Genomic DNA, 20,021 nt, shown 5'->3' with positions numbered 1-20,021 from the left:
TCAACCTCCATGGGCTCTGGCGTGTTTTCATGACGCCTGTCGTTGTGCGGAGCGGAGTGCACTTGAGCCTTGTGCTGCTTAGTGAAGTGTGGGTTTTTGCCCGCGCTTACTTGAGGGTGCGCTTGATAGGAATTTTGTTGGCGATCTTGCGCCTTTGGAAATTGCTTTCTATCCCTATCTTCTAGGCTCTTTGCAAACGATGTTGCGAAAGTGTATCTTTCGTGGTTTGATTCCACCTCTTGAGCCAATGCCAATGCAGTTGGCATATCTTTCGGCTTTGCCGAGAAAAGGACATCGGAGAGACTGCGCTTGAGGCCCGAAATAAATATACGGAGCGCGTCACCTCGGAATTTTTCGCATAGAATTCTGGCCGCCGATGCTTCGTACGACATGGTGGCTTTATTTGTGAGCAAGGTGAGCTTTTTCTCAACCTCGTCATAGTATTGTAGGAGAGTGAGGCTTCCCTGTCTAAGGGTGCCCATCTCCTGCTCGATGACGTGAATCTGACGTTTGTCACTGTATGTGAAATCGAGGCGGTCTATGATTGCATCGAAATTCAATACAGTGCCAAACGAGGATAGCACTGCATCGGCAGGGCCTCTTATTTTACTCCTAATAATTACAACCGCCTGATAGTGGCGTGAGCTATCTATGTAATTTTTAAATATATAATATGCGGCTACTGCCGCTTGCCGCCAAGAGACATATGTTTCTTGTGCCCCCGTAAATTCGGGAAGGCATTTGACGGCGTCAAGGGGCTCGTTGCATTGCACATTGTTTTTAATGTCAATGGGTTCGTAAATTTTTATTTGGGGGTTCCGATTTGAGCGGGTGATACCCGCGTCTCTGCCACCTGCTTAGCTAAGTTTTCTATGGTTTTGCGCATTTCATTTTCCCTGCGCTGATCCTCACCAGCCTTTTCTATGAGGGCATTGGCGATGGCCGCCTGGATGACAGCTTGGAGTTGATCTGCGTTTATGGCCATGTTTGTATTGGGATCGGCACCGGTAGCCGCCTGCCTCGGTGTAGAAGTAATAGGAAGCCTCTCCGAGTCTGACTCTGAGTCGCTATGTTGTCTTGGATCCCTATAACTTAGGAACGACATGGATAGCAATGCTAAATTCCATTACCCAAGAGTTGCATGCCTAAGCAGCTATAAACAAAATTCAAACGGGACCGTGGCGGCTGAGCTGTCGCTATGATAAACAAAGAGGCGAAGCTAACAGAGTCAAAACGCGAATGAGCGGTGTCGGGTTCGCGGACCGGAGCGGGTCGAGGAAGCAGTAAAAAGACCCCAAGATTGTTGCAAAGCTAATACACAGAATTTTTAGGTATAAGCAAAAAAACAATGACACAAAAGGGCTGAATTAAATCCTATAATTTATATGAGACAGTTTCCGTCGCCAAGAAAATTAATTCAATAAATGCACAATTTATTTATTTTCCAGCAGCGCCTTTGCGCCTAAGGTGTATGATGTTTATAATTTTATGTATGGCCGTAATATCGGTAATATTTTGGCCTTGGGATATTTATTTAAAATAATTATGCAAACAATACACAATAATAAACATTTATGATACGCGTGTAATTACACAAATTAAACTGTCAATCAACTAGTTAGTATGCTAATTTATTAAAATGTTAACACGAAACCATTAATGTGGAGCTGCAGAAAGTATTCTGGCAGTGTGTTTAAATGTTTTACAAATGCAGATTGGGAAAATATATGTATGGAGGTGCTCACTTACATGGTTCCCCAATTTTATGACAATGGGTAATTTACGGTGGGCGCCAATTAATCTTTTCGTATCGCAACGGTGTGCTGTCGTCGTCAATAGATGCTCCTTCAGGTGGTCCCTCGCAGTTGCAGATGATCCACGGAGTACAATTAATATAGATGGCTTTCCAACGGTGAATTGCCGTCGGCAATTGAAGTTCCCTTAGGTGGTCCCTCGCAGTTGCAGATGATCCACGGAGGGCGGGGAGTAAGACTTGCCGCTATCTTTGTAGGCCGGCTGGCCGAATAATCCTCAGGATGAGTTACGATGATTATGGAGGAAGGGTGACTGCCCTTCTTTAACTACTGGCCTAGAGACTCAGACAGTTTTCAAATGATAAAGATTTAACGACGGTTGTCGGAGTTATATTGCATGAGCAGCAGCTCTTTATTTGCATGAAGTCAAATCTAAACTAAAACTTAAAGCTACACAAAAGAGACTCATAGCGGCCACTCCAATGGGCAGTGCTTGCCGGCTATGCACGAGCTTCCGGCCAGACGCTGTGTCAGCAATTTGGCCGGAGCGAGCCTTCGGACGATCGGTCATTGCCGTCGCCCGGCTTACTTAGTTAACTTACACAAAAGAGACTCATAGCGGCCACTCCAATGGGCAGTGCTTGCCGGCTATGCACGAGCTTCCGGCCAGACGCTGTGTCAGCAATTTGGCCGGAGCGAGCCTTCGGACGATCGGTCATTGCCGTCGCCCGGCTTACTTAGTTAACTTATACACATTTGGATTTATAAATTGCGTCATTTTCTTCATACTGAAAGCCAGCAAATTCACGTAAACGTTTGCGATTGTTTCTGTCCCCTTCTCCTTCGAATATGAATTTGTGAAGTGCACAAACGCTTTTTTTCGATGCACTTTTCAGCGTATTGGAAATCAAATCGTTTAGGCAAGCCATGGTTTAGAAAAAAATGTTATTTTCACAGTCGTCTTTACTTACTTTTCAATTTCACCTTCAGCTTTCATCGGATACTTCCCGGCGAGCTCCCAAATGTGGGGTTTTTATTTATTAAGTAGGTTATTACTTAAAAGTTTGATTATTAATATTTATTAACATAGTAAGAATTCTGAATTTTTGTGTTTGATTTAACCGTCGTCTCGTCGTCACACGTCGTTCGCTTGAGCACGTCTTTAATCAACTCGATCCCGTCAGTAACTGACGCTCGTCCTCTCGATATGTTGCTCTGCTCGTCTCCTCGTTGTCACATCTCGTTGTAGTGATCGTCGTTTTCTTTTCCTTCGGCTCGCCTTCCTTTGGAATGCGTCTTTTGACCATCTACTCGTCTTTTTAGTTTTAGCTGCTTCTCTCGTTGTCTAGGGCGTCATGTCATACGAATGCTGGGGTTTTATAAGAGGATTCGGGAATAATGCAATCTCACTCCCACATATATTTGTTTGTTAGTGTTTTAGTTTAGTGTGTTTTTCTGTTAGGTTGTTTTTTTGTGTGTTTTTTTTTTTTTTTGTTTTTAGGGTGTTTGTTTTTTTGTGTTTAAGTTTGTTTTTATTGTGAATTTTGTGTTAAGTCTGTTAGTGTTGTAAAAAATGTTCCTGTGTTTTTTTATATGTCTAGATTGGTTTTGTGTTTTTATTGTGTTTCTTTTGCTTTTATATGACTAGATTTGATTGTGTTTTAATTTTTTTTCCTTTATTTTTATATGTCTAAATTTGTTTGAGTTTTAGTTTTATTTTAAAATGTCTAGATTACATTTTTTTCCTTTTTATATATTTTTTTTATTTTAACACTTTATGGAATTTTGGTGTTGTTATTTTGTAATTATTTTTGAGATTGTGAAACGTTTAATACACATTTCCCCTTTATTATCGAAGTGACATTTAATAGTTGGAAAATTTCAGGGATATTCTATTACCAGCCCATTGCTAACGGCGGGGGTGCTATTAGTGAGCATGAAAAATCTGTGTTTTTATTGTCCACCGACCTTGTCGGTTACCCTTCAATCGCCTTGAACCTCTTCTGCCTTGAACCGCTTTTTTCTTTAGTTTTTATTTGTTTATTGGCGACGTATGCTGTATCACCCACTTCGTAGGAAACCGGGTCGGTCCTTTTTTTATTTGCGTTGTTGGTTAAACTTTGCTTATGTTCGATGAGGCCTCGAATATCCTCAAGGGTTTGTTGTTTAAAGTCGGATAATCCCTGGTAATTTATCCTGGAAGTGCGGTTGAAAAAAATGTTTTTTATTTGTTACCGAGTGGACAGTGTTGTTGTACCTGTCCACTACGATCGGAATAAGTTCCGTATTCTTAAAATTGGGATGATCGTCTTTCAAGCAACGATAAATTTCCATAAAAGTGAAGTGAAATCTCTTTACCTGACCGTTTACTTCACTTTTTTGAGTTGGGGTGTGATAAAGTTCAATTCCTAGCGTTCGCAGGTAATTCGGAACAGTTGGGCATAAAAGGCCTCTTTCATTATTGGATACTATCATTCTAGGTGCCGTGAAATAGTGTAGTGCATCCAGAAGGGTTTTACGAAGATGGATTGCGGACTTTGATTGCAGTTGGAAAAGTTTGGCGAATTTAGAAAATTTATCAATGCAGCTTAAATACATTTTTTTCTCCAGTGTAAAAACGTCTATGTGAAGAATTTCACACGGGTAATTGGGAACAGGCGTAGGTTGGAGTGCTGGTTTATTTGGGTGTCTATCGTACTTGTGTAATTTACAAGTAGTGCAAGTAGAAATTTGTGTTCTAATGATACTAGACATCTTGGGAAAATAATATTTCTCCAGGATTTGAATACGGACTTCCCTCGAACTTCTATGGGCTCTATGGTGCTCCTTTTCTATGATCTAACAAATTTCTTCTTCTTCCGTCACATCTTTTACTAAGCGTTGTGTTATACGAATCTTGTATAGCTTGAAATTTTGGTAACAGCAAGTTTGAAGAAGTTGCAGGTAAGTGTCCGAAATTTTAATTCCATTGATTATTGATGGCCTTGAATATTTATTAAGGGAATCTAACAAGTCTGATGGGTTGTGGTTTTTAATAGGGACTATGTGGCGCACATATCCGGGGTGCGGGTGCTCGCATGAGTAATCGGACACATCTGAATTAAAAATGAATTGATTTCGATAAGTATAAATTGGGGTTTCAACATGAGGAATTAAACGGGAAGCGTCTTCTAGAGCGCTATCAATCGTTGCAATTAAATCTGTCTCGGAGGCGGTGCCATTACCCAAGTGATTTACGTACGTCGTGACGCGTGAAAGGGCATCGGCTACTATATTGGATTTCCCTGGTTTGTAAATTAGTTCGCAATTGTATTCTTCAATACGGGACTTCCAACGTTTTAATTTGGCGTTAAAACTCCTATTGCCCAGAGCAAATGTTAATGGTTGTTAATCTGTGTAAATCTTAATAGATCCAGCACCATACAAATACGATCGAAGGTTGTGTAAGGTCCATACTATCGCCAACATTTCTTTTTCGTTTGTGGCGTAATTCTCTTCTGATTTACTTGATGATCGGGATATATAAGCAATTGGCCGATCTTTGCTAGAGTCTACCTGAGAAAGGACTGCCCCAATGGCATAGTTTGATGCGTCTGTGGTTAGGTGAAAAGGTTTCGAGAAGTTTGGGAACGCTAAAACTTCTGAGGACGCTAGAATGGTTTTTAAATCATTAAAGGATTTTATAGCTTGCTCATCGAGTTCAATGGGAACTTTTTTTAACTGAGATGATTTAACTCTCGCAAACTCCCCTCGAGTTACTTTACTCTACTTTTTTCTCGTCCGCTCTGATGTCATCTGCGGTCACTACATACCCTAAAAATTCAACGTGTGTCGAGAGAAAATTAGTTTTTTCTAAGTTGACCTGGAGTCTAGCCTTCTTCAGATTGTCGAAGACAGCTCGAAGGTTTTTCCAGTGGCTATCAAAGTCTTCACTAAAGACTATTATGTCATGATCCATCCAGCAAGAGTTCTTCAAGCTGTCTATCCACTTCCCCTCTCATGTTTGTAGGGTAGGGATAGCTCTTTGTGTATATAGGGTCTGAGGTGCTAGTGCGAATCTCAGCCCTGACGCTCGTGTCCATGGCCTCTCCGGGCGAGAGTGGCTCGAATAGAATATTCGCGAATGAGAGCATTTAACGCCTCCCAAGCAAGTTCAGGATGCGTTGCGTCTAGTAAAGGATGTACATTTTTTGTTTTTTTTGCTGCAAAAGCGTTTTTGTCCTTCCAGAACTTTCGATTTTGCACTTATTGTTTGGTAGTCCTTTAATTTGTGCTTGAATTCGTTCAAGTTTTTAGCACCGTACAGAATTGATTTATTTAAAGAAAGTTCGTCGATACCGGCGATCTCATATTGAATAAGAGCTTCTTCCTCAACATTTCCTCGGGATGCAATATCTTTCATGCGATAAAAGTATTCTTGCACATTTTCGTTTGCACGTCGTTCGCTCTCTCCGAGTTGCGTATGTATTTGTTTGCTGCTTACTCTCGACCTGAACTCAGTTAGCAAAGACTCCTTTAATGCATTCCACGAATTTAATCCCTTTTCGCTCAATATAAACATCTTAGCGACACCTTTAAGTGACTTCTTGGCGAAGATAAGCTTTTGAAGCGCATTCCAACCCATAAGTAAGGCTTGATCTTGCGTACCTCAACTGGAATTTCATCCCTCCCATCATCACGAAAACTTAGAGCAAAACGCGGCATATCAACTTCCTTGATTCGTTGTGAATTCGACTTTCTCATCCTTTCGCATGTAGAAGATATTTCTACTCCTGTTGAAATTACACTTCTAATTTCATCATCATTTTGGCTGTCTTCGTCATTTTCCTTCTCTTCGTCGGTTTCCACGTTCTCAGAATCGTCCACTTCGTTGAATACGAGAAGTTTGCCAAACTGCAGATTGCGAAAAATGTGCAGCTGCAAATTTTCTATGTCGTAGTTAATTCACAAAACTGCGCATATTGATATCAAATCTTTGTCTTTCAATTTCGCGTGTATGTATACACATTTGGATTTATAAATTGCGTCATTTTCTTCATACTGAAAGCCAGCAAATTCACGTAAACGTTTGCGATTGTTTCTGTCCCCTTCTCCTTCGAATATGAATTTGTGAAGTGCACAAACGCTTTTTTTCGATGCACTTTTCAGCGTATTGGAAATCAAATCGTTTAGGCAAGCCATGGTTTAGAAAAAAATGTTATTTTCACAGTCGTCTTTACTTACTTTTCAATTTCACCTTCAGCTTTCATCGGATACTTCCCGGCGAGCTCCCAAATGTGGGGTTTTTATTTATTAAGTAGGTTATTACTTAAAAGTTTGATTATTAATATTTATTAACATAGTAAGAATTCTGAATTTTTGTGTTTGATTTAACCGTCGTCTCGTCGTCACACGTCGTTCGCTTGAGCACGTCTTTAATCAACTCGATCCCGTCAGCAACTGACGCTCGTCCTCTCGATATGTTGCTCTGCTCGTCTCCTCGTTGTCACATCTCGTTGTAGTGATCGTCGTTTTCTTTTCCTTCGACTCGCCTTCCTTTGGAATGCGTCTTTTGACCATCTACTCGTCTTCTTAGTTTTAGCTGTTTCTCTCGTTGTCTAGGACGTCATGTCATACGAATGCTGGGGTTTTATAAGAGGGATTCGGGGAATAATGCAATCTCACTCCCACATATATTTGTTTGTTAGTGTTTTAGTTTAGTGTGTTTATCTGTTAGGTTGTTTTTTTGTGTGTGTTTTTTTTTTTTTTGTTCTTAGGTTTGTTTGTTTTTTTGTGTTTAAGTTTGTTTTTATTATGAATTTTGTGTTAAGTCTGTTAGTGTTGTAAAAAATGTTCCTGTGTTTTTTTTATATGTCTAGATTGGTTTTGTGTTTTTATTGTGTTTATTTTGCTTTTATATGTCTAGATTTGATTGTGTTTTAATTTTGTTTCTTTTATTTTTATATGTCTAAATTTGTTTGTGTTTTAGTTTTATTTTAATATGTCTAGATTAAATTTTTTTCCTTTTTATATATTTTTTTTTATTTTAACATTTTATGGAATTTTTGTGTTGTTATTGTGTAATTATTTTTGAGATTGTGAAACGTTTAATACACATTTCCCCTTTATTATCGAAGTGACATTTAATAGTTGGAAAATTTCAGAGATATTCTATTACCAGCCCATTGCTAACGGCGGAGGTGCTATTAGTGAGCGTGAAAAATCTGTGTTTTTATTGTCCACCGACCTTGTCGGTTACCCTTCAATCGCCTTGAACCTCTTCTGCCTTGAACCGCTTTTTCTTTAGTTTTTATTTGTTTATTGGCGACGTATGCTGTATCACCCACTTCGTAGGAAACCGGGTCGGTCCTTTTTTTATTTGCGTTGTTGGTTAAACTTTGCTTATGTTCGATGAGGCCTCGAATATCCTCAAGGGTTTGTTGTTTAAAGTCGGATAATCCCTGGTAATTTATCCTGGAAGTGCGGTTGAAAAAAATGTTTTTTATTTGTTACCGAGTGGACAGTGTTGTTGTACCTGTCCACTACGATCGGAATAAGTTCCGTATTCTTAAAATTGGGATGATCGTCTTTCAAGCAACGATAAATTTCCATAAAAGTGAAGTGAAATCTCTTTACCTGACCGTTTACTTCACTTTTTTGAGTTGGGGTGTGATAAAGTTCAATTCCTAGCGTTCGCAGGTAATTCGGAACAGTTGGGCATAAAAGGCCTCTTTCATTATTGGATACTATCATTCTAGGTGCCGTGAAATAGTGTAGTGCATCCAGAAGGGTTTTACGAAGATGGATTGCGGACTTTGATTGCAGTTGGAAAAGTTTGGCGAATTTAGAAAATTTATCAATGCAGCTTAAATACATTTTTTTCTCCAGTGTAAAAACGTCTATGTGAAGAATTTCACACGGGTAATTGGGAACAGGCGTAGGTTGGAGTGCTGGTTTATTTGGGTGTCTATCGTACTTGTGTAATTTACAAGTAGTGCAAGTAGAAATTTGTGTTCTAATGATACTAGACATCTTGGGAAAATAATATTTCTCCAGGATTTGAATACGGACTTCCCTCGAACTTCTATGGGCTCTATGGTGCTCCTTTTCTATGATCTAACAAATTTCTTCTTCTTCCGTCACATCTTTTACTAAGCGTTGTGTTATACGAATCTTGTATAGCTTGAAATTTTGGTAACAGCAAGTTTGAAGAAGTTGCAGGTAAGTGTCCGAAATTTTAATTCCATTGATTATTGATGGCCTTGAATATTTATTAAGGGAATCTAACAAGTCTGATGGGTTGTGGTTTTTAATAGGGACTATGTGGCGCACATATCCGGGGTGCGGGTGCTCGCATGAGTAATCGGACACATCTGAATTAAAAATGAATTGATTTCGATAAGTATAAATTGGGGTTTCAACATGAGGAATTAAACGGGAAGCGTCTTCTAGAGCGCTATCAATCGTTGCAATTAAATCTGTCTCGGAGGCGGTGCCATTACCCAAGTGATTTACGTACGTCGTGACGCGTGAAAGGGCATCGGCTACTATATTGGATTTCCCTGGTTTGTAAATTAGTTCGCAATTGTATTCTTCAATACGGGACTTCCAACGTTTTAATTTGGCGTTAAAACTCCTATTGCCCAGAGCAAATGTTAATGGTTGTTAATCTGTGTAAATCTTAATAGATCCAGCACCATACAAATACGATCGAAGGTTGTCTAAGGTCCATACTATCGCCAACATTTCTTTTTCGTTTGTGGCGTAATTCTTTTCTGATTTACTTGATGATCGGGATATATAAGCAATGGGCCGATCTTTGCTAGAGTCTACCTGAGAAAGGACTGCCCCAATGGCATAGTTTGATGCGTCTGTGGTTAAGTGAAAAGGTTTCGAGAAGTTTGGGAACGCTAGAACTTCTGAGGACGCTAGAATGGTTTTTAAATCATTAAAGGATTTTATAGCTTGCTCATCGAGTTCAATGGGAACTTATTTTAACTGAGATGATTTAACTCTCGCAAACTCCCCCCGAGTGACTTTACTCTACTTTTTTCTCGTCCGCTCTGATGTCATCTGCGGTCACTACATACCCTAAAAATTCAACGTGTGTCGAGAGAAAATTAGTTTTTTCTAAGTTGACCTGGAGTCTAGCCTTCTTCAGATTGTCGAAGACAGCTCGAAGGTTTTTCCAGTGGCTATCAAAGTCTTCACTAAAGACTATTATGTCATGATCCATCCAGCAAGAGTTCTTCAATCTGTCTATCCACTTCCCCTCTCATGTTTGTAGGGTAGGGATAGCTCTCTGTGTATATAGGGTCTGAGGTGCTAGTGCGAATCTCAGCCCTGACGCTCGTGTCCACGGGCTCTCCGGGCGAGAGTACCTCGAATATCCTAGAATATTCGCGAATGAGAGCATTTAACGCCTCCCAAGCAAGTTCAGGATGCGTTGCGTCTAGTAAAGGGTGTACATTTTTTTAATTTTTTCCCAGGAGGGGTATCTTAATATTGTGTGTTATTGTCAACCGGTCGATCAAGGCTTTTAGGGCTTTCAGTGTGTCGTCCCCTATGATGCCGTCGAAAGATTTCAGACCCGGGAGTACAAAAAAGGTGAGAACAGTGTTGTTCCCCATTGGCTTAAAAAAATTGTCCAGTGATACAGTGCGTGATATTTATATTATATCCCTCAGCGGATTGTACAAAAAAGGCGTTGAAAGTGTTTTTGAACCGGAATTTTTGGGGCTAATAAAATTATTGTTAGCGCCGGTGTCTATCAAGAATTTCAATTGCGCCCCATCCCTGGTCTCGTATTTTGTGTATGGTACGCTTGAGAGGCATCGGTCATAAAATTTTGACCTTCTTCGTTGATGGGTCCTAATCCCTCCACATGAGAATCTGGTTCTACTCCCTGAGACGAGTCTCCAAATTTGCCTGTATTATTTTGGTTCACATTACGATTGTAATAGAGGTCATCTTGTGATTCCTGGTGATATTCGGTCGGGGCGAGGTACGTTGGTGGTGCCGATGCAACGTGGTAAAGCCTTTGGGCCTTACGGAATGGGTTTAAATTGGAGTTGGCACTTGGGCTTTGTTTGATGCCACCTGCCTCTCCCTGTTGAAGCTGCCCCTATAGGTTTGGCCTGATTGGTTAGGCTCGTGCTTAATTGCCGATCTGGCCCCCTGAAACCTGGGTGATCCGTGGCTGTCTCCACCTTGGGCATATTTGTACGCGGGGTCAGTTTGCACCCTATGGCTGAATTGATGGGTTGGGGGTACTCTTTGTTAATTTGGTGGTCGGTAATTCTGATAACTTTGGTAATTAGTGTTGGGAGTTTGTCTGAAAGTTGGAACGCCTGCTGTAAGGTTCCTTGATTGCATTTTTTTCAGCTCTAAGCTAATGAAGTACGCTTCATGGACGTTTGCGTACAACTAGCAAGCTAGAAGCGTCGCCAATCAACCCTCTTATAAATGCGTTCAATGACTTGACTCTTTGACCCGCAAGGAGAGCATTAGTGGTTTCTACAGAATAGTTCATACCCTTTGTGCGGTTCATAATGAGCGAAAAGTTATTGTTTACTCGTAAGTAAAAATCCTCTAACTTTTGGTTGCCTTGGGTCATTTGCGTTAATTCGTACTCTAACGTACCTAAATCTCGTTTATCCGCGTACCGTAGAGCTAGAATACGTTTAACTTCCAACCAGACTTCGTAGTCATCCACAATAGACTGGGCCCTATTCAGCCAAGAGACGTATTTTCGGGGTCTCCTTCAAATGTTACCAATTCCTTTACACAATTCGGTATGACTTATGATTCCTTAAGTTCGTATTCAGTGCGTGGGTGCGTTAGTGGTTGCGGTATTTCCACCACCGGGTTACGTTTCTCGAAATCGGATTCGAGAGTATCTATTCTATTCCCTACTTTCTTAGCCTCGTTCTTCATCTCTGCCATTTGGGCAGTCAAGATTGCCATGGAGGCATCAAGGCGATTCAATACTTCTTTCATTTACTCCATTTTTTATTTTCTGATCTTTGCTAAATAAAAAAAAAAATTTCCTTTGGTCAGGCCGTGTATTTTATTTTTAAAAGGATAGAGTGAAAAAATGTAAATGTAAATGGGCCTACCGGGTAACAGGTTGTCTCCTTACTATTTTTTATATTTTTTTATTCAGGGGAAATTGTTTTATTTAAACGTTTCACTCACCCGTTGTTTCCTTTTTGCTTCGCAAAGATTCTTTGGGTTTTTTTTTTGATTTGTGTGTTTTTTTGGCCGTTTTCTTGTAGTCTTGTGGTGCTCTTACAGAGTTCTGAGATTCAATTTTTTATTTGTATTTTGTTTTTGATTGGTGAAAAATTCGTATAGTTTTGTAAGATTTTTTCTTCTTGGGGCGTTGTGCGTTAATACTTGTGTGAGTTTTTCTTGGTGCGGTTATTGGGTACTGTATTTGGTGGTCCGTATTTGTCCGTTCTGGCGTTTCGCCTACTAAGGTACGCTTGCCACACAATCCACTGTGCACCCCTTTTTGAATGCATTCCACATTCGTGAGCCTTTCCAGCAGATTGCCACACACAACTTTTTTATTTTATTATTTTGATTTTATTATCACCTTTTTTTTTCCTAGTTTGAAACCAAAAACAACAATAAAAAAGGATTGGAAAAAAAAAATGTTCCCAATTATTTTCCAGTGCTATCTCTTATTTCAGACTAAAATAATTATTTGTATTATATTTTTTTGTTGCCAAAGCCTTTTCTTTTCTTTTAATAATGCAATTTTGCGCTCGCGATTAAGCTACCGACTTGAATGGACTTAACGCCGCAGCGGGTTATTGCTTCTTTTGTTTTATGCACAGTTTTTTTGTGCCCGCGAATACGCCACACTGAGAGGTGCGTGGACATATCGCCGCGGCAGGTTCACTGTTTTATTATTTTATTACAACTTTTTTTGCGCCCGTGGGGAATGCCAGCTGCGAAAGGCAGCATCCCCACCGCGGCGAGTAGTTGTATTACACACATTTTTATGCACTCTCACACACACAACGCCGTAATCAATAATGTTTACCCTTTTTTGGGTTTTTCATTTTGAAAAACATTTTTTAATTCATCTTCGTTTCATTCTTTTTAAATAATTTTTTCCCATTTTTGGGTTTTTTATTTTTAATTCACAGGGTACCCGTACCTTCTTCTTTTTTGCACATTTTTATTCTCTTTGATTTTTGTCGGGGGGTACAAGCAAAAATTTGGGTCCCATGTAGTATGCTCATATATTGGGTACACACTGTACCGCTTATATCACTGTAACATTGTAGCATTTGTTTATGTCCGAATATTCCCAGCACTTCAAGCGCAAAGCAATTGGACCCACACAACAATGTTATGCACATCCTAAATGCTGAGTCGGCATGTCTGCATGCGCGGCCGACCATTCGGTTACCATGTGAGCATAACACTCTCCCTCTCATGCGCGGCCGCTGCTTGCGCCGCCTAAATACACTTACGTATACATTAACATATATATTGAGATACATAAGCGTTGGCCGCGGCGCTGCTCGTGCAGCTATATGAATTGTAAGCCAAGCCAACATTAGTCTTAAGTGAGCATTCTAAAAATGAGTCCCGATCTAAACGGACGAAATAATAAAGCCCAATATATATTATAACACTACAGTGCATTCTTTTCTTGTGTTTATAAAATAAAGTCTAACATACATAACCAACCTTACACCCACTTCCGCGAGAAAGTGGAATCTATTCGGGCGCCAGTTAAGGCCGGACATGGCCGGGGGGTACGAAGCTCCCCTACACTACCTTATGGTAAGGTTGATCAGCTGCATCTCACTCGCTCACTCGTTATTTTGGTTTTTTAGAAATGCAACAACTTTATTTTTGGATTACGTTATAAGTTTATTATTACAGTCTAATATTGGGTCCGCACAGTACTGCGGTGGTTACAGAAGTGAACTCTTAAATACTAGTGGGTTGGCCTCTTAACCAACTCCGGTCCTCCGGCGTCAGCATGCCGTTGGCAGACGCGGGGGCACCGTACCCAACGGCAGCGGTTTTGGTTGGTCCGCTTCTTGCGCTCCGGATGTGAGCGCTGCACTTTATCTAGCGCAGTGGTAGGGTGGCGGCTGTTGAGCTGATACAGCTAGCGGGCGGTCAACAGTCTTCCGCTTGCTTGTTGCTGCCGTTGCTCTTCTGCCGCTGACGTTCTGGCGCTGCCTTTGTCGTTCTGGCGCTGCCGCTGCATCGCTGCTGTCGCATCTCTGCCGCTGTTTAGCTGCTGCTGCCGCCGTCGCTATTGCTGGTGCTACCGCTGTCGCTATTGCTGGTTCTGCCGCTGTAGCTCTTGTGGCCCAGCGGCCGGGTCATTGCAGCCACTTGAACTGAATGTGTACGATGTGGGTGACCGAGGGGTCGAATGAGAAGGGTCGTCGTCGGGTATCGTGGATGGCGAAAGGGGGTGAAGGGAAGGGGGCGCTAGCCGGTGTTAACTCCTCCCCACCACAAGATCTGTGTCCCACAGATCCTTAAGCCTTTTTCGGTTCGAGGTTCGCTGGTGGGTCTCGCAGCATCATCACAACGGATACTGTTATGATTATTTCTGCGGAGAAGGATATTAAAATTGATAATTTATGATAATTTTTTCAGGTTCTCCATGCTGAAGTCATGCACGTATTTCAATGATAATTCGTAACCCGTTGTCGTTATTTGGGTCAAGACCGCTGGCATTGCCATCAAGTGCGTTGACGAATAACTGATGTAATTCCGGTCACCGATTGTGACCGTTTCATTGTCAAATTGTACGACGTAGGAGCCTTCCAGGTGGTGTTCCTTTGTTGGAGTGGATACTGTGCCATTGAAGTTCGTCAGGAAGATTGTGCCGTCATCGATGAGTTCCACCGTTTGTTGGTTTGTCCTAAGATACTCGTATGCAGCTTGACCTCCCTTAAGAAGTCTTAGTATGCAACTATCCTCCTCCAGTTTGTATAGGTCCCTTTCTCGGCAGACAGTTGTATTGCCGATGGATACGCAATTTCCAAGAAGGGCGTATGTTTCTACCGTATTCATGGCCAGTTTGTTGTACTTCAGCACAACCTGTTCACCGTCGGATACCGTTGGGTAATCAATCGGTATTTTTGGTCCACTACCTGGGCATTGCCAAGATATACAATAATGTTGTTCCATTCGTGAGGATTGTTCTGATACGGAAGGCTTTCTACCTCTGTCAAAATTTCGTCTATTTACTCGTGGTCCAATAGATTCGTGTTGACCACGTCAATCTTTGCCAGTTGGCAGGTTCTAAGTATTTCACTGACTTGGTCCGCTATTATTATTGCCTTGTGGAGTACGGCGGTTGTTACATGGAAATCGCCGTCTATTGCGTTGACTCTTTCGACGTCGTTTAATCTCTAGAGTGATTCGTGTGTCGAGTCAAAGAGTTTTGTATTTATCCGGATCTGCTGGTTATTGTTCCTGGTTATGTCATCTTCTGTGTTTAAGATCGCGTTCCAGTCAGACCTATCCGGTGACTCTGCTACCCATTTCCAGGCTGATCCTAGCTAGTCGATTGATCGTGGCCTCCGTGCTGGTGTGCCATCCATGCGTGAGATGCCCTCTGATGCGTGTTGCAGGTAGTGAAAGACCAAATCATTGATCCGTTTGTCGGTGATTATCATAGCCTCGTTGGTTGTTTGGTCGATGACTTGCTTAATGCGGCCTAGATCGATAATATGGGCCAGCTTAAAAACACCGTTGGTTCGCCAGACGGTACCCTGTTGTAAGGGGACAACCGGTGCGTCATATTTGAAAATATGAAGCGCGGTCGCTACGTAGAGCGTGGACATCCTTGTAGTGCCGAAAAAAAAGGTATTAAATTCTTATAGTTAGGTGATTAATAGTTCTTAGTCTAGATATTTCGTGTAGGTGTTGTTTGTGTTGTTTTTAAATTTTTGGTCTTAAGCTAGGTTTATCTTATTTTGAAAGTTTATATTCGATAGTATTTAATTTCATTACTTTAGTTTAAGTTTTCTTATTTGCTTGTTTATTTTAGTTTATATGCTCAGTTTTGTTAGTGTTTTTTTTTAGTGTGTTTTCCTGTTAGGTTGTTTTTTGTGTTTTTTTTTTGTTTTTAGGTTTGTTAGTTTTTTTGTGTTTAAGTTTGTTTTTGTTGTGAATTTTGTGTTAGTTGTCTGTTAGTGTTGTAAAAAATGTTCCTGTATTTTTCTTATATGTCTAGATTGGTTTTATGTGTTTCTTTTGCTTTTATATGTCTAGATTTGTTTGTGATTTAATTTTGTTTCCTTTATTTTATATGTCTTAATTTGTTTGTGTTTTAGTTATATTTTTATATGTCTAGATTAAATTTTTTTCCTTTTTATATGTTTTTTTATGTTAACATTTTATGGTATTTTGGTGTGGTTATTTTGTAATTATTTTTGAGCTTGTGAAACGTTTAATACACATTTCCCCTTTATTATCCAAGTGACATTTAATAGTTGGAAAATTTCAGGGATATCCTGTTACCAGCCCATTCCTAAAGGCGGGGGTGCTATTAGTGGTAGCGGTATTTCCACCACCGGGTTACGTTTCTCGAAATCGGATTCGGGAGTATCTATTCTATTCCCTACTTTCTTAGCCTCGTTCTTCATCTCTGCCATTTGGGCAGTCAAGATTGCCATGGAGGCATCAAGGCGTTTCAATACTTCTTTCATTTCTTTCATATTTTTTAATTTCAGATTTTTGCTAAATAAAAAAAATTTTCCTTTGGTCAGGACGTGTATTTTATTTTTTAAAGGACAGAGTGAAAAAATGTAAATGTAGATGGGCCCAACGGGTAACAGTTTGTCTCCTTACTTTTTTTATATTTTTTTATTGAGGGGAAATTGTTTTATTTAAACGTTTCACTCACCCGTTGATTTCCTTTTCGCTTCGCAAAGATTCTTTGGGTTTTTTTGATTTGTGTGTGTTTTGGCCGTTTTCTTGTAGTCTTGTAATGTTCTTACAGAGTTCTGAAATTAAATTTTTTATTAGTATTTTGTTTTCGTTTGGTGAAAAATTCGTATAGTTTTGTAAGATTTTTTTTTTTGGGGCGTTGTGCGTTAATACTTGTGTGAGTTTTTCTTGGTGCGGTTATTGGGTACTGGGCGCGGTCGTCCGTATTTGTCCGTACGGTTGCCACACAATCCACTGTGCAGCCCTTTTTGAATGCATTCCACATTCGTAAGCCTTTCCAGCAGATTGCCAAACACAACTTTTTATTTTATTATTTTGATTTTATTATCACCTTTTTTTTCCTAGTTTGAAACCAAAAACAACAATAAAAAAGGATTGGAAAAAAAAAATGTTCCCAATTATTTTCCAGTGCTATCTCCTATTTCAGACTAAAATAATTATTTGTATTATATTTTTTTGTTGCCAAAGCCTTTTCTTTTCTTTTAATAATGCAATTTTTGCGCTCGCGATTAAGCTACCGACTTGAGTGGACTTAACGCCGCAGCGGGTTATTGCTTCTTTTGTTTTATGCACAGTTTTTTTTTGTGCCCGCGAATACGCCACACTGACAGGTGCGTGGACATATCGCCGCGGCAGGTTCACTGTTTTATTATTTTATTACAACTTTTTTTGGGCCCGTGGGGAATGCCAGCTGCGAAAGGCAGCATCCCCACCGCGGCGAGTAGTTGTATTACACACATTTTTATGCACTCTCACACACACAACGCCGTAATCAATAATGTTTACCCTTTTTTGGGTTTTTCATTTTTAAAAACATTTTTAATTCATCTTCGTTTCATTCTTTTTAAATAATTTTTTCCCATTTTTGGGCTTTTCATTTTTAATTCATAGGGTACCCGTAACTTTTTAATCTTAATTTTTCGTATATTTTTTTTCTGGGGGGGTAACCTTCTTCTTTTTTGCACATTTTCATTCTCTTTGATTTTTGTCGGGGGGTACCCGCAAAAATTTGGGACCCACTTTCGCGAGAAAGTGGAATCTGTTCGGGCTCCAGTTAAGGCCAGACATGGTTAGGGGGGCGGGGGGTACAAAGCTCCCCTACACTACCTTATGGTAAGGTTGATCAGCTGCATCTCACTCGCTCACTCGTTATTTTGGTTTTTTAGAATTACAACAACTTTACTTTTGGATTACGTTATAAGTTTATTTTTACGACGGCAGCGGTTTTGGTTGGTCCGCTTGTTGCGCTCCGGATGTGAGCGCTGCACCTTATCTAGCGCAGTGGTAGGGGTGGCGGCAGTTGAGATCAGGCAGCTAGCGGGTGGTCAACAGTTTTCCGCTTGCTTCTTGCTGCCGTTGCACTTCTGCCGCTGACGTTCTGGCGCAGTCGCTGTCGTTCTGGCGCTGCCGCTGTCGCTCTGTCTCCATCGTCGCGACGCTGCCGGTGCATCGCTGCTGTTGCATCTCTGTCGCTGTTTAGCTGCTGCTGCCGTCGTCGCTATTGCTGGTGCTGCCGCTGTAGTTCTTGTGGCCCAGCGGCCGGGTCATTGCAGCCACTTGAGTTGGTGTCGTCTTCATGTAGCCACTTGAACGTAATGTTGTCGCTTTGTGGCTACCCGAATTGAATGTGTACGATGTGGGTGGCCGAGAGGTCGAATGAGAAGGGTCGTCCTCGGGTATCGTGGATGGCGAGAGTGGGTGAAGGGAAGGGGGCGCTAGCCGGTGTTAACTTATATATGTATATAATATATATATTATTATTATTATATATGTGGGAGTGAGATTGCATTATTCCCCGAATCCCTCCCATAAAACCCCAGCATTCGTATGACATGGTGCCCTAGACAACGATAGAAGCAGCTAAAACTAAGAAGACGAGTAGATGGTCAAAAGACGCATTCCAAAGGAAGACGAGCCGATGGAAAAGAAGACGATGATCACTACAACGAGAAGTGACGACGAGGAGACGAGCAGAGCAACATATCGAGAGGACAAACGATAGTTGCTGACGGGATCGAGTTGAGTAAAGACGTGCTCAAGCGAACGACGTGTGACGACGAAACAGCGGTTAAATCAAACACAAAGATTCAGATTTCTTACTATGTTAATTAATATAAATAATCAAACAGCTGACCTAAGTGCACAACAAATACTGCTCAATTGTTCGTCCCAATCCTTTTGGTCACTTCGCACATACGACCGTATGGCAGAAATCACCGAACGATTAACCCGCTCTGACGCATTAGCTTGCGCCGAATGAAAAGCGGTAAAAGTATGAGATACTTTGTACTCCCTCAGAAACCTCTGGAAAGCTTCTGACTTGAATTGAGACCCATTATCGGATACTATGCTTTCTGGAACGCCGAATGTGTGAAAGAGCTCCTGCTGCATGTACTTAATTATCACATCCGCTGTGAGTTTCTTAACAGCCTTCAGAAATACGAATTTGCTATAGTGATCTAGTATGATAAATATCCCAATGTTTCCACTCCTCGATCGGGGATACGGGCCTAAAAAATCTATATAAAGTTTTTGAAAAGGTCTTGCCGATTCTGGAGCCACCCCCATGGGCGGTCTCAATGCACAATTCGGCGGCTTAGTCATCTTGCAGATATCACACGCTTGAATGTACTCCTTCACATCCTTCACTAGTCTTGGCCAATAATAATACCTTCTTAACCTCTCTAAAGTTTTGTGAACTCCTCCATGCGAAGCTAAAGGATCGTCGTGAGCATTTTTGAGAACTTTGCCCACCAAGCCCTTAGGGATCCATAACTTCCAGCAGAAATTGTCATGCATCGGCTCCCCAGATGTATGCTCCATTTTACGATATACAAAACCATCGGCTTCTTTTAGATCTGGTCTGCTAGAGTTGGCTTTAACATTTTCGATCAATTCAAGGTATTCGGGATCCTTAAACTGTACAGACTCTAAGTCAACGAGCAAACCATGGCTGGCGTCTATAGCTGCCATTTCCTCCTCATTAACCCGAGATAAAGCATCCGGGACTACATTTAGCTTACCGCTGCGATGCTCGATCCTTAAACTAAAACTTTGCAGTTTCAATGCCCACCTAGCAAGCCTAGAATGCAGATCCGTCTGCGACATTAACCATTTAAGCGACGCGTGGTCAGTGATAATGGTAAATTCGTGACCCTCGACATAGGCTCTAAATCTCTTTACACATATAATGGCAGCCAGACACTCTTTTTCGCTTACCGTGTATGACTTTTGGGCTTTATTTAGCTTCTTTGAAACGAAAGCTATTGGACACTCCTCGCCACTAGAAGATTTTTGTACTAACACGCCGCCTACACCGGTATTGCTAGCATCACAGTGAAT

The sequence above is a fragment of the Drosophila elegans genome, unplaced genomic scaffold (assembly GCF_018152505.1).
Source record: "Drosophila elegans isolate 14027-0461.03 unplaced genomic scaffold, ASM1815250v1 contig_683, whole genome shotgun sequence".
Classification (NCBI taxonomy): Eukaryota; Metazoa; Arthropoda; class Insecta; order Diptera; family Drosophilidae; genus Drosophila; species Drosophila elegans.
The sequence above is the reverse complement of the archived record's forward strand: the minus strand, read 5'-3'. Positions refer to the sequence as shown.